Consider the following 15,423-nt stretch of genomic DNA (forward strand, 5'->3'; position numbering starts at 1 on the left):
TAAAAACAAAATGGTAACTATACCAGGAGTAAGCAAACCTACATGCAAATAACACTGATGAGAAAAAAATTCTAGAAATGCTTAAGGGCTACATATTTTTCTAAACAGTATATATTTATTTCAAATGGAAAGTATAACATGTGCAACAGCATTTACACATTTGTTATTGCTCTTTCTCTAAAGGGTTTCACCATAAGGCTAGAATTTCAGACAGTACATCATTAAGAGTCACTGTATTATTCCTGTGTACTGAATTCTAATACTGGGGCTTTGAATATGCATTGTCTCAGACGAAGTCTAGTGTGGTGAGTAAGGATAGAATGGCATGCACAGGCAAGGGAAAGTTGTGGAAGGATCTAGTGATGGGAAGGTATCAAACTTTGATGAGAGTGGAGACAAAAAACGGATTAAGTAGGACATTCATCATTGAGCAAATAGAGCAGGGGTGCACTACACTTCCATTGGGTCCACAACTTTCCCTAGAAAGTTTCCCAGTGCTTTTCTCCACAATCAACAACAAGGATTTATCAAATTGCATGGTAAAGTAAAAGGGATTCATGTCAGATAGGCACAGAAAACTGACTTCAGGGATAGATTATAGCTTTTGTTCCTTTTTCACCAATATCCGCCACAACACCCACTTCTCTTAAAGTCTCCACTACTTTGAAATCTCCTGGGTTCATCCAAAGAGCTTTGTGACCCCACTCTTCTGTGGGAGAGCCAGCTTGACATCAAAAGCACCAGCAATGATAATAACCAAATAAATTGAACTACATCAAAATTAAAACCTTTGTGCATAGTATGTGCACTAAGGCCATTTGTTACTCCAGGAGATCTTTCTGACCTAGAGACTGAACCAGTGCCTCTTGCATCTCCTGCTCTGGCCGTTGGATTCTTTACGACTAGCACCACCTAGGAAGCCGACTCCAGTACTCTTGCCTGGAAAATCCCATGGACGGAGGGGCCTGGTGGGCTGCAGTCCATGGGGTCACTAGGAGTCGGACACAACTGAGCAACTTCACTTTCACTTTTCACTTTCATGCATTGGAGAAGGAAATGGCAACCCACTCCAGTGTTCTTGCCTGGAGAATCCCAGGGATGGGGGAGCCTGGTGGGCTGCCGTCTATGGGGTCGCACAGAGTCGGACACGACTGAAGCAACTTAGCAGCAGCAGCAGCAGGAAGCCCTAAGGCACAAGGGTGGTATCCTAATTCAGTAGGATCAGTAACCTTATAAGAAGAGAAAGAGATAAATGTCTCTCTCCACATGCATGCACTTGAAGAAAGAATATATGAGGACATAGAGAGAAGCCAGGAAGCCACATCTGCAAGCCAGCAAGAAAACCCTCACTAGAAACTGAATTAACTGTATCTTGATCTTGAACTTCCAAGCCTCTAGAACTGTGAGAGATAAAGTTCTGTTGTTTAAGACACCCAGTCAACGGTATTTTGTTATGGCAGCCAGAGCTGAGTTATACAATATGATAAAAATATTTATGTCATAAGAGTGCACAGAGTGTGTTCACCAAATCTTTGGGGAACTGTGATGATTTATCCAGGTGTGAGCAGGATATTCATGCCATTGTTACCCACCTCTCTGAAACTGCCTTCTCCCTTGAACTTTCCCGGATTCAACTAAAGAGTTGTATGAAAACCACCAACCACCCCCACTCACATCCATGGGAGAGCCAGCAACATGTACAGCTATGTTCAGCAGAGGAGGTCACTGTGTTGAGGGTTAGGAGGATACCTGCTAGTGCCAAGTGAGAAGACACCATGAGCTTCTTCCTCTACCTTTAAATTATCTGAACACTGAATTTGAAATTGACATCTTAGAGTCATATCATTAAAACATGCTTAATTCACCAAGTTTGAGGTTTGAGTATTGTCGATAAGGTCCAGCACCTTCTTTTGGTTTGCATCTCCGTTTGACTTTTGATCTCCTTCTCTTATACAGAAACATTGGAGAGAGAGGATTTGGGCATGTTTTGAAGTAATCCAAAAACTTTACCATTGATTTTAGCCATTTCCCTATGAAGAGAGTGTTTCCCATTGGCAATTCCAGCTCCTGCTTCGGAAAATTCAGTGACCAGATCAGTTGCTGAAAGCTCTGATGCATCTCTATCATTGGAGTATCTGTGAGGTTGAACCCCAAGCCCTCCAGGATCTCAGTTTGGGTGCCAGAACATGCCCTAAGGGATAGCATGGCCAAAGCTACAGAAATGCTCACAGAGGAGAAGATGATTCAATCCGGGATCGCCACAGTGAACTTGCAGTAAGGTTGAATGCAATGGCAACCTTGTAGACTGGCATCTTATAAGAGTAGTACATTTTTGAGAGAAATGGGAGGTGGTTATTTTAACTTCAGAGCTGTTGAGTGGTACACAATGGATTGTATTTAGAAGTCCAGGTATCAAGAGAACCCAACAGAGGAAAAGATAGAGGCAAAAGCTGAGAGAATTCATCTCTTCAGCAAATGCTAAAGGATCTTCTCTAGACAGGAAACAGAGAACAGGTTTATAAACTCGAACCCAAAACAGCAAAGTAAATGGCAATGAGATTATACTTATCAATAATTACCTTAAATGTAAATGGGTTGAATGACCCAACCAAAAGACAAAGTCTGGCTGAATGGATACAAAAACAAGATCTTTATATTTGCTGTCTACAAGAGACCCACTTCAAACCAAGGGACACAGACAGACTGAAAGTGAAGGGGTGGAAAAAGATATTTCATGCAAATAGAGACCAGAAGAAAGCAGGAGTAGCAATACTCATATCAGATAAAATAGACTTTGAAATAAAGGCCATGATAAGAGACAAAGAAGAACACTACATAATGATCAAAGGATCAAGCCAAGAAGAAGATTTAACAATTATAAATATATATGCACCCAACATAGGAGCACCACAATATGTAAGGCAAATGCTAACAAGTATGAAAGGGGACATTAACATTAACACAATAATAGTGGGAGACTTTAATACCCCACTCACACCTATGGACACATCAACTAAACAGAAAATTAGCAAGGAAACACAAACTTTAAATGATGCAATGTTCAATGCATGATACAGGATGCTCGGGGCTGGTGCACTAGGATGACCCAGAGGGATGGTATGGGGAGGAGGTGGGAGGGGGGTTCAGGATGGGGAACACATGTACACCTGTGGTGGATTCATATTGATGTATGGCAAAATCAATACAATATTGTAAAGTAATTAGCCTCCAATTAAAATAAATAAATTTATATTTTTAAAAAATGGCACAATGGACCAGTTAGACCTAATTGATATCTACAGGACATTTCACCCCAAAACAATGAATTTCACTTTTTTCTCAAGTGCACACGGAACATTCTTCAGGATAGATCACATCCTGGGCCATAAATCTAGTCTTGGTAAATTCAAAAAAATTGAAATCATTTCAGGCATCTGTTCTGATCACAATGCAGTAAGATTAGATGCCAACTACAGGAAAAAACTATTAAAAATACAAACATATGGAGGCTAAACAACAGACTTCTGAATAACCAGCAAATAACAGAAGAAATCAAAAAAGAACTCAAAATATGCATAGAAACGAATGAAAATGAAAACACAACAACCCCAAACCTGTGGGATTCAGTAAAAGAGGCTTTTGAATGAGCTCTTGTCAATTAATGTTCCCCAGAGTCAGGAGTTCTCTGGTGTTCTCAGGTTTTGGGCTTAAGCCTCCTGCCTCTGGTTTTCAGTCTTATTCTTACAGTAGCCTCAAGACTTCTCCATCTATACAGCACCAATGATAAAACATCTAGGTTAATGATGAAAAGCTTCTCCACAGTGAGGGACACCCACAGAAGTTCACAGAGTTACATGGAGAAGAGAAGAGGGAAGAGGGAGATAGAGGTGACCAGGAGGAGAAATGGGGGAATCAAAAGAGGAGAGAGCAAGCTAGCTAGTAATCAATTCCCTTTGTGCTCTCCAGTCTGGAACCCTCAGAGAGGTTCACAGAGTTACACAGAGAAGAGAAGAGGGAGGAAGGAGACAGAGGTGACAAGGAGGAGAAGAGGGGAAATCAGAAAGAGAGAGACAGATCCAGCCAGTAATCAGTTCCCTAAGTGTTCTCCACAGCCCAGGACACACAAAGAGATTCACAGAGTTGGGTAGAGAGAAGGGGGAGGAAGGAGATAGAGGCGACCTGGTGGAGAAAAAGGAGAGTCCAAAGGGGTGAGAGCAATTGAGCCAGTAATCACACTCCCAAGTAAAAATGGGTACTGAAGATTGGGTTCTTAAAGGTACAAAATTGATAACAAATACCAAAAAGCAAAGATTAAAAATCTAGAGTAGAAGTTAGACTCTCAAAAATACAATATTAATAAAACAAAACAAAGTCACAAAAATTATAAAATATATATATATGAAGTTTGCTTTAAAAATAGGGTCTTTTTTTTTTTGCAAGGTAATAGTAAATTTTAAAAATGAAAATTAAATGAGTAATAGAGAACTTAAAAATATTTTTTTTAATTTAAGAAATGATAATATTAAAAATATATCTAGGAATTTCTCTGGAGCTGTTGAGGAGTTGCGGACAGTGTGGGGGTCAGTGTTGTTTCAGATAGTTCCTTGATCCGGCTTATATCTCAAGATCTTTAGGCCCCTTCCAATGTAGTCAGTGCTAACTACAGGGTTTTAACCTGTTGTACCTGTCACTTCCAAAGCGGCTCCCTCTGTTTATTTTAGCTTCTTCTATTTGCTGGTCTCTTCAGTGTCTAATTCCGGCCCTGACACAAGGGGGCGAAGGTGGTCACTTATTTAGGCTCACTTGTTCAGCCGTGCTGTGGGGAGGGAGGAACACTGCAAACAAATACCACTGGCGTGTGTGGGGAGTACTCGCAGTGTCTCGACCGCACTGGGTTTGCCCCCACTCACAGCGTGTGTGCTTTCCCAGTCTACACTTCTCAGGCTCTACGTTGCTCTTCCAGGGAACTGTCTGAGGCGGGCCCTGGGTTGTGTGTACTTCCCAGGTCTAAGCTGCTCAGGTTCAGGTTCTCGGGTACTCCACAAAGGCGCAGACTTGGTTGGGCCTGCATTTTGTGCCCTTCCCAGGTCTGAGCAGCTCAGGCGACAAGGTGCTTGGTGACTGCAGACTCCCCAGGTGGGGAGTGCATCTTATCACCTCCTCAGTCCCAGCCAATTGGTTTCCTGGGTGTCAGTTGGCGCACCTATCTCAGGTGTGCCATGTTTCTCTTCTGGGGAGTTGATCTCTGGCTGCGACCCTCCCGGCAGATGTCAACCATCCAGAATCCCACGAAGTCTTAGTTAGCAACTGGGTGCCTGCTTTTTGGTAGAGGATGCCTCTCTGGGGCCGAGATTGCCCCTTTCTGGCTCTGGCTGCCCTCCACTTGCCCCCCTATCTCTGGCGGGGGATGGGCCAGTCCACAGCCGGCTAGCTCTCCTCTAGTATTCACTCAGTCCTTTGTTCTGTGAGCAGGCTCAGCAGTGCCTTATGTTAGGGCTTTTTGCTGGATAGTTCTCTCTCTCTTTTCTCTCTCTCTTTTTTTTCCTCTCTCTCTCTTTTTTTCTCTCTCTCTCTCTGGTTATCCCACAGTTTGGGTTGCTATCTCACATTAGTTCCATCAGATTGGCCTCAGGGCATTCAGGCCCCATCCTTACCCTAAGCAATGCAGTCCATGCCTCCCTGTTCAGCCCCGCTTGCTGGTGGCAGATACGAGCACTGGGAGTTGCTGTTATGTCAATGTACGGCAAAAACCACTTTACAATATTGTAAAGTAATTAGCCTCCAATTAAAATTAATTAAGTAATTAAAAATAAAGAAATAGTCAGACATGACTGAGCAACTAAGCAAAGCAGAGCTCAGTGGGGAGTCCTATCCCAAGGTCACAGGTGGGAGGTCCCAGAAGTGGAGCTCAGAATGAAGGTCATGTCCAGAACTGACTGAGCCCCACTGTTGCCAAAGCTCTTCTGATCATCACCAACAAGCTTCCTGACCCCAAATTACGCAAAAATGCCCATCAAGGTACTCACCCTATAGCACCCTAACCAATCACCTAATGATATTCTTCCAGCAGGAATTTTCTTTGTCTTGAGGCTATAAAAATTGGCTACTAACTCATGAAAATCACTGGCTCTCCCTTGAGCCAGTCTGCTGTTCTAACAGTGTCTGGTCAGCTCTCCCTGGTTTGTTAGGAGATTGGCCCACTGTGCTTACAGCATTATCTCTGCTCTTTGTTCTTAATAAACTCACTCCTTTCTGCAATACTCTGTGTCTGGTAATTCTTTCCCAACACATATTCAGACTGCCATGACACTTAGACCTCTAGGGTTAGGAATTTGGAGCTCATGGTTATTTGAGATTCTGACTTGCTGATAGAGATGCTCAAAGTTTGAAAGGAGAAGAAAAAGATATTTACCATATATGGCCAAGAAGCCACTTGCATCTCTCAGAAAGCAAAACCTTTCCATTTTTGTAATGTGCCATGTATTGCAAAAGTGGCGTGTTCTTAGTTACTCATCATCACCAGCATTAGCTCTGGGGTAATAGTTTCAAAGCCAATGTACAAAACCAAGGCCAAAAAGAACAAAGTGAAAAATGGTAAGGATAGAACTTTGAATGATTGCTTTGCTGCCACGTTTTTCAGCTATAACAAGAGAGGAAGAGGATGGTCTGAGCTGGCAGGGTCTGGGTTCATGCTAGGAAATGTGTTTTTTCAGCAGGCAGAATGAGGGCCAGGGGCAAAAATGCCAAGAGGCAGCAGGGCAAAAACTGTTTCCCCATCACAGCCGAACAGTGCTGGGATCAGCAGCCTTTTAAGGGAAAGGTACACACATGAAGAGACTGGGTAAGCTTCTGTAATAGGTGCTGTAGAAATTATTTATGCATAGGCTTGGAGGAGATGGTGTCAAAAGCAGCTCCAACTCCAGACTTCCAATGCTGCACACATCTATGTCTGCTCAGGGGGAAACCAGTCCTGTCCTCTGGTTACTAAAATCCCCTGTTCTATCCCTTGGGCCCAGGACCCTAAGAAAGGATGCAGAAGGAGCCAAGAAGAGTGGAATCAAAAAGTTCATTGTTAGATGTTCACTATGTACTGAACTGTGTGCTGCAAAGAAGCAGAGGGGGCCAAGAGCCCTGGACTTGGTCAGGAGACCTGAGTTCCACCTTGCTTCTGCCAATTTCTAGTCCTAGTGGTAGAAGCAGTAGTAGCAGTAATAGTGAGACAGGCCTGGGACCTGGGACCCTTTGCTGCAGAGCTACAATACTTGCACCTGGACACACCTCTCCTTGAGCAACAAAACACAAAGAAACTATATGGGACTAAAAATAACTGTGTGCACCCACAGTTGGGGTAAATTTTTGACCCAAAAGATACAAAGAGACCAAAATACCAACTGCTACTTTTGAGGGGCCTAGAGCAAAAGCGAAGGGTTGGGTGCAAAAGCAGGGTACTGCACATGATCCCAGCACTCAACTTCACCTAAGGGATGGGCAAAACACCAAAGCCACCCTTCTGGCCTACACCTGGACACACTCCTACCTTCACTCCATATAAGGAACATGTTTGTCCTTCCCCTACTGGGGAGGCACTGAGCAACAGAACCTGCTGTTTGTTTTTACTCCCTCCTGCTGCAGTTCAGTCGCTCAGTCATGTCCGACTCTTTGCGACCCCATGAATCCCAGCATGCCAGGCCTCCCTGTCCATCACCAACTCCTGGAGTTCACTCAGACTCACGTCCATCGAGTCAGTGATGCCATCCAGCCATCTCATCCTCTGTCGTCCCCTTCTCCTCCTGCCCCCAATCCCTCCCAGCATCAGAGTCTTTTTCCAATGAGTCAACTCTTCGCATGAGGCGGCCAAAGTACTAGTGGGATTTTAAAGAACAAAAAGAAAAGACAGGAGCTTGCATTTTTCCCTCTTCTGCTCTTACAATGTAACCATTCTTGCCTGAGTTCCAGGGGCTTGCATTTCTCTCTTCTGTCTTTGCAATGTAACTATTGTTGCCTGAGCTTGGGTGGTTTGCATCTCTCTCCTCTACCTTTCGGAGAAGGCAATGGCACCCCACTCCAGTACTCTTGCCTGGAAAATCCCATGGATGGAGGAGCCTGGTAGGCTGCAGTCCATGGGGTCATGAAGAGTCGGACACGACTGAGCGACTTCACTTTCACTTTTCACTTTCACGCATTGGAGAAGGAAATGGCAACCCACTCCATTGTTCTTGCCTGGAGAATCCCAGGGACGGGGGAGCCTGGTGGGCTACTGTCTATGGGGTCGCACAGAGTCGGACACGACTGAAGCGACTTAGCAGCAGCAGCAGCCTCTACCTTTGCAATGTAACTAATTTTGCCTGAGCTCTCAGAACTGCCTGATTCATCTGTAGTCCCCCAGACTTAAGGGGAAAAAAAGGACCATTTTAAATTCAAGCAGGAAAACTATGTTCTGGTTCTACAGAAACTGGCTTATCTGGCTTCAGCTTGTGGGTTTAATTAATATAGATCTGTCTTTAGAGTCCTCAACATGAAGATTAATACTTTCACTGTACCTAGGGTTACTGAAAGTCAATAAGTGCATATTGTTTTCGTTATGAAATTTGCCAACATGGAAAACAACCTGGTAAGATCAAATTTTAAAGTAAATGTAATGGATAAGAACTTTTTGGTAAACTCTATAGGATTAATTATGTTTTGGAAATATCCATCTAAAACAGTCTCTCCAAAGTTTGGTATTTGAAACTAAACTAAGTTAAATGAAAAGAATTCAATGAATATCCAGGTCATTTCAACTAAGATAAAATTTTGGAACTTTAACTGCTAAATAGATCTAAATTTGCTTACTTTTGTCTTTCTATGAGAGAGAAACTAAGGATGTTTGAGATTTTTTTTTTTTTAGTGAACTTTAGAATACTAATGTAGAAGACAGTTCATGGTTGCTTAAGGAAAGTACAAGGAGTGCTTTCAGAAAAGAAGATATGAGGAATGGAAATATATCTTGCTAAAAGGAAAAGGTGATTTTGCCCTAGAGATGGTTATCTCTGAATGGAAAGAATAGAGGACAAATATCGCTGTGGGACTGGATTTGGTTTTTCTCTTTCATAAGAGAATGAAGTTTTCTTGGAACACTCCTTTTGATACCATATTGTGTGAGTTTCTTTAAGTGGACAGGACGTCCAGCCTTTAAGTGATCTGTATTTACTTTTGATATCTTTTTTTCCACCTTAGCTCAAGAAATAATGGTTTCACAGTGACCTATGATCCTATCTGACCAGATGTTTAAATTTTTAAAAAAATTTTTGACAGAATTCCCAAATATCAAATTCTAATTAAAATTCTCTTGACTTCTAGCTAAATTTGGGGTGCTTCAAGTGGCTCCTGGAATATCCCAAAGAGGTATCCTAAACTAATTACATTCATTTGATATATTAAATTATATGGGAAACATTGTTCAAACCCACTACTGCCTGTGTCAGATGGATCTTCAGGCTCTCCCCTATCATGGCTGCCAAACAGATAGGGGAAAAGGTTTTCGATTTTTCTGCTGTCTAGTCTCTCACCTTACTTTATGTCCAAAAATTTCCTAGAGGTGGGAATACTCTCACCTCTAGGCCCTCAGGTCCTGATCTTGTAGCATTTTACACTGTGCCCAACTCCAGCTGGACTTAGAAATCTGTAAGGAGAGATTTGGCAGGTTCTCAGAGAACCCTGACAAGTTTAGGGATGAATTTATCAGGCTGAGGTTGACATCTCTCACGGGGCAGGACATCACGGTCTATAATGACTGAGCGTTAACAGAGGAAGCCAATAAGGATAAGAGGCTAATAAAAGATAGTTCAGATTTTGGTTGCTCTGATTCACCCTCGAGGGGTCCCTGGAGGGCCAATATACATGGACCGTGCTTCCACAAGGTTTCTTGGACAGCCCCACCTTTTTGCAAATGCATTAGCAAGGGAACTGAGTCTTGAGAAGGGAACTCTGCTACATGTCAATGATTTATGGATAAGTACTGACCAAACATTGGAGAAGGCAATGGCACCCCACTCCAGTACTCCTGCCTGGAAAATCCCATGGACCTGGTAGGCTGCAGTCCATGGGGTCACTACGAGTCGGACACGACTGAGCAACTTCCCTTTCACTTTTCACTTTCATGCATTGGAGAAGGCAATGGCACCCCACTCCAGTACTCTTGCCTGGAAAATCCCATGGACGGTGGAGCCTGGTAGGCAGCAGTCCATGGGGTCGCTAAGAGTCGGACACAACTGAGTGACTTCCCTTTCACTTTTCACTTTCATGCATTGGAGAAGGCAATGGCACCCCACTCCAGTACTCCTGCCTGGAAAATCCCATGGACCTGGTAGGCTGCAGTCCATAGGGTCACTAAGAGTCGGACACGACTGAGCAACTTCCCTAGTGACCAAACAAGACTCAGTTCAAAAATACTGTTACAGTCCTAAGTTTTCTGGCAAATGGGATATGAAGTCTTTCCAACTGGATCAGAGACCAGTGGCTTATTTTTCAAAACAACTGAACTCAATGGCCCTGAGATGGCCAAGCTGCCTGCAGGCAGTAGCAGCCACAGCCCTGTTGGTTAATGAGGCTTCCAAGTTCACCCTGAGGCAACATTTAGATGAGTTAACCCCTCATCAGGTACAATCTGTGCTGGAAGTCAAAGGACGTCATTGGTTGACTGGAGGAAAGTTAAGATCTCAGGCCTTTCTAATGGACACCCTCAACATTGCCTTAAAGGTGTGCCAAACTCAGTAACTCTGCTTCTAAATATTGAGAATGGAAACTTAGTACCTCAGTGTATAGAGACCATAGAACAGACCTACTCCAGCAGGTCTAATCTTCTAGATGAGCCTGCTGGCAGTCCTGAGGCAAATGATTTACCGATGGGAGCAATTTTGTAGAGATGAGAACCTGAAAGGCAGGGTATCCCATCGTTGGTCTAGATGAAATCATAGAAGCCAAGGCCCTGTAACCCCACACATCAGCCCAGAAGCCTAAACTAATTGCATTAATAAGAGCTTTGTAATATTTTTATAACTCTAAATATGGGTTCCATGTGCTACATGCTCATGCTGCCATTTGGAAAGAAAGATGAATGTTAACTGGTAAAAATTCCTTCGTCAAACATAAAGATTTGATTCTGGCTTTTTTAGAAGCATTGCAGCTTCCCAATCAGGTAGCAGTAATCCACTGCAGGGGCCATCAGAACAATGGGTTTTTTCTGAGCCAAGGGAACAGCAGAGCCGATCAAATTGCAAAACAGGCAGCTCCAGCTCAACTGCAAGAACCTGAACAAGGTATGGCTCTAGTGATTGACCTCCTTGAGCTTCCTAGCCTCCCCCAGTATTCCCATAGGAACAAGAACATGCTGAGAAATTGGGCTATGGGAAGGGAAGCACAGTGTGGTATAAAAAGGAGGATAAGATTCTAATCCCTGAAGCCCAAAAATAGAGATCCACCGAGAGCTTACATGATGCCACACACTATGGGACTTGAACTATGGGAGGCCTTTTCTTGCTTCTGACATTTTACTGGATGATGACATGAGCCAGGCCCTGAGATATTCTTAATCTAGGGTAAGTTCAGAAGGCAGTCTAGGACTATGCCCACAGGCCCTGTGAGCTCCCACTAAAACTACAGAGGAAGGAACAATTCCTTCACAAACAAATTCTGAGGACCAAGTTCTTCTTAAAACCTGGAAAGAGGAGTTCCCCTAACACCAACTGTTGCCAGAATGGAAGGGTCCCTATAAAGTACTTTTAACCACTCCCATTGCTGTCAAACCACAAGGGATATCTAGTTGGGTACATTTGTCCGGACTAAAGCTTGTACCTCCAGAAACCCCGCAGGTCACAGCAGAAGAACAGTACACCTGTGAGCCCGTGGAAGATCTGAGATGCCTATTCAAATGATAGGCACCGTCAATAGATAAGTAAAATGATGGCATGGATGAGCTCCTATTTGAAACCTTAATGGGACTTGGGACCTCTCTTTTTTCCTTGGTTAATGTTCTTCTTAATTATCTGGCCCTTGATTGCCTTCTGGCAGAGCAAGGCAGAATGGTTTCATAATTTTGGCAGGATTGATATCACCTCTCTTGTCTGGTCAACAGTTAAGGAAGCTCAAAGTGGTTCCCTCCTTTACCAGGCCTTTTAATGGCTATTGTTGTTATTCTCCTTTTTAGCCCTTGTATGTTTAAACCTTTGGTTAGGTTTGTGTCTTTCAAGCTCCAACAGTTTGAAGTAAGGCTCATTCATCATGGCTCAAGGAATTCAGCCCATTCTAGCAGTAAGTGGCCCAGGTCCCTACAGGTCCTTGGAACAGTCAGCGAGGGACTTCTACACCTCTAGGACAGGTTAGGGTCTGTGGCCCCTGTCCCGCAGGAAGAAGTTTCAGAAGAAGAGACCTTCGGCCCCTCATCCCTTAAAAATAAAGGTGTAGAGTCTCTCAGGGGAATGAGATAGGCCTGGGACCTGGGACTTTTGCTACAGTGCTGCAGTGGTTATGCCTGGATACACCTCTCCTTGAGCAACACAACACAGAGAAACTGGGATGAAAAATCATGCATGTGCAGTTGGGGCAAATTCTGCACCCAAAAGATACAGAGACCAAAATAACCCAACTTCTACTTTTGAGGAGCCTGGAGCAAAAACAGGGTGTTGGGAGCAAAAGCAGGGTACTGTGCATGCCTCCTGCATATAACACCACCTAAGTCACCCCTCCAGCCTAACCTCTGGACACACCCCTACCCTCATCCCATATAAGGAACAAGTTTGCCCCACCCCAAGAGATAGCGAACAAGGGAAACTGTTGTTTGTTCTCACTTCCCAATAAAGCCTTGTTCGAAGTACTTGTCTGGCATTTAGTCAACTTCTGTTGATTGGGGAAGGCCAAGAACCCTGGTCGGTCAGTGAGTGCAGTAGCAACAGCAACTCCAGAGTATTTACCATGTGCAGGGTGTGACGTGAATCATCTCATTTCAGACACTCACTGCTTCAGGACTACATTAAAGATGTGTGCATGTTAAGAATGGGGGAAAGGGAGCTAGTTTGAGATAAGCCTAAGCCACGGTCTATAGTGGGACTTGGAAGTCAGGTTAAATAGTGCACACTTTACCTAGAGGGCATTAGAAAGCCATTGGGGGATTTTGACAAGGCAGTGACTAGATAGAGGGTGATTGTACCATGACATTGTTTCTTCTCAAGCAAATAGAGTTAGTGGAAATGACCACACTTAGCACTGGGGTTTCAAAGTGAAGTTGCTTGGTCGTGTCCAACTCTTTGCAACCCCAGGGACTATAGCCTACCAGGTTCCACCGTCCATGGAATTTTCCAGACAAGAATACTGAAATGGGTTGCCATTTCCTTCTCCAGGGGATCTTCCCTACCCAGGGATCGAACCTGGGTCTCCCACATTATAGGCAGACAGTTTACTGTTTGAGCCACCAGGGAAGCCTGGGGGTTTCAAAGCTGTGTGCTAAATATCAGTAGTAAATCTGATGGGTCTTTCTATCTGACACTCGCTCTCACTGTCCAAACTGAAAAGGACAGGGCACACCTCACATACGGAATGGTCATGGGTGCATGTATCTTACAGCAAGGCAGTGGAAAGCTCAGGTCTATGATGCCATGGCAGGTTCATGTCCACTCCTAGTATACAAAACTTGGTACAGCTTGTTTTCTGCTCCATCTGATTCAGCTGAGATTTGCTAGTGGGTAGTACGAAGCAACTTAGCAGCAGCAGCAGTACCTTCAGAGTCTGTCGACATATGAGAAAGGCACATCTCCACCCATCCCCCACCCGCAGGAACCCTGTTTTGTGCGTTGGAGTCAGAGGCACTGGACCTGTACAGACTTGGGATCCATTCTTATCCTGGTTATACCCTAAAAATCCCTAGCGTAGAATTTTGATGACCTTTTATTATTATGATTGTGCCCATAGATGGGATATGAGAACCTTAAGCTGGACCTCAATATATTTAATTTCTAACCATCAAACTCTGCATGCACTTGTAATTATACCAAGTTTTCTTTGATTCCTGGACCTAATAATTTTTTTCCTTAAAAATAGTTAAAGAAAAAATGATGTCAAATGGCAAGTAGGGAGTCCCAAGAATCTGTTCCTGCACAGAAGCAATTATTAAGATGCCAGAACTGTCAGAGTCAAATTTTTTGAACTCTCGCTGTTGTCCAGTCACTAAGTTATGTCTGACTCTGCAACCCCATAAACTGCAGCACACCAGGCTTCCCCGTCCTTCACTATCTCCCGGAGTTTGCTCAAACTCATGTCCATTGTGTTGGTGATGCCACCCAACCATTTCATCGTTTGTCGCCCCCTTATCCCTTATCCTCAATCTTTCCCAGCATCGGGGTCTTTTCAGTGAGCTGGCTCTTCGCATCAGGTGGCCAAAGTATTGGAGCTTCAGCTTCAGCATCAATCCTTCCAATGAATATTCAAGGTTGATTTCCTTTAGGATTGACTGGTTTGATCTCCTTGCTGTCCAAGGGACTCTGAAGAGTCTTCTCCAGCACCATAATTCAAAAGCATCAACTCTTTGATGTTCAGCCTTCTTTATCGTACAACTCTCACATCCATACATGATTACTGGAAAAACCATAGCTTTGACTATTTGGGACTTTGTCAGCAAAGTGATGTCTCTGCTTTTAATACACTGTCTAGGTTTGTCATAGGGCTTCCCTTGTGGCTCAAATGGCAAAGAATCTGCCTTTAGTGCAGGAGACCCAGGTTCAATCCCTGCCTCAGGAAGATCCCCTGGAGAAGGGAATGGCAACCAACTCCAGTATTCTTATCTGGAGAATTCCATGGACAGAGGAGCCTGGCGGGCTACAGTCCACAGGGTCACAAACAGTCAGACACAACTGAGCAACTAATACAAACACACAGGTTTGTCATAGCTTTTCTTCCAAGGAGCAAATTCTTTTAATTTCATGGCTGCAGTCACCATCTGCAGGGACGTTGGAGCCCAAGAAAATAAAATCTGTCCCTGTTTACAGTTTTGAACTCTGGATTGTGAAAAAAAAATAACTTACAACAAATAGAAGACTGCTTAATATGGAAAGAGGTTTCAAATTTCAGGAAATGAATGTTGTTGTGTCACCCACATTCCAGCACATTCCATGGTGGATATGGGAATGACAGACTGAGTTCCTGGTACAAGTTGTTGGTACAGAGGGGAAATATGGACCTTTTCTCATAGAATAGTAGTTGTGCATTTTGACCTTTCTGACAGTTTTCTGAGATGTCAGCTCATAAACTTGCCTTTGTTTTGCTCCCCACTTAGAAGTCTCTTAAGGCTGGGACAGTTGGTCAAAAGCATGTAAAGGCATTTAATACCCACATTCACCTGAGGCAAGGGACTGGACATTTGTTTTTGTTGTTGTTGTTATTGAGTTGTAAGAGTTC

This window comes from Bos indicus, chromosome X, assembly GCF_029378745.1.
Source record: "Bos indicus isolate NIAB-ARS_2022 breed Sahiwal x Tharparkar chromosome X, NIAB-ARS_B.indTharparkar_mat_pri_1.0, whole genome shotgun sequence".
NCBI classification, from domain to species: domain Eukaryota; kingdom Metazoa; phylum Chordata; class Mammalia; order Artiodactyla; family Bovidae; genus Bos; species Bos indicus.